Here is a 284-nt window from a genome sequence, read left to right on the forward strand (position 1 = left end):
CCAGGCCTCTCCTGAGTCCCCCCTCGGCCGGGTTAAAGCCATTCCCGTTGTCCCGTCCCTGCAGGCCTTTGTCCAAGGGTGGAGCTCACGGTGCCTCCCCATAGCTTTGGGCACAGCAGTTTTTCCCCATGAGCTGGTTGATGGAGGAGAGATCGTATTGGCCCCGCGCCGCGCGTAGGATCAAACCTACACATCCCATGGGATTAGAACAAACCCGGTTGTGTCCGGACAGCAGGAGCAGGACGCGCAAAGCCTTTCTCTTCGTACAGTGTTTGTGCAACAGC

The sequence above is a fragment of the Nestor notabilis genome, unplaced genomic scaffold (assembly GCF_000696875.1).
Source record: "Nestor notabilis isolate BGI_N333 unplaced genomic scaffold, ASM69687v1 scaffold17026, whole genome shotgun sequence".
Taxonomy (NCBI): domain Eukaryota; kingdom Metazoa; phylum Chordata; class Aves; order Psittaciformes; family Psittacidae; genus Nestor; species Nestor notabilis.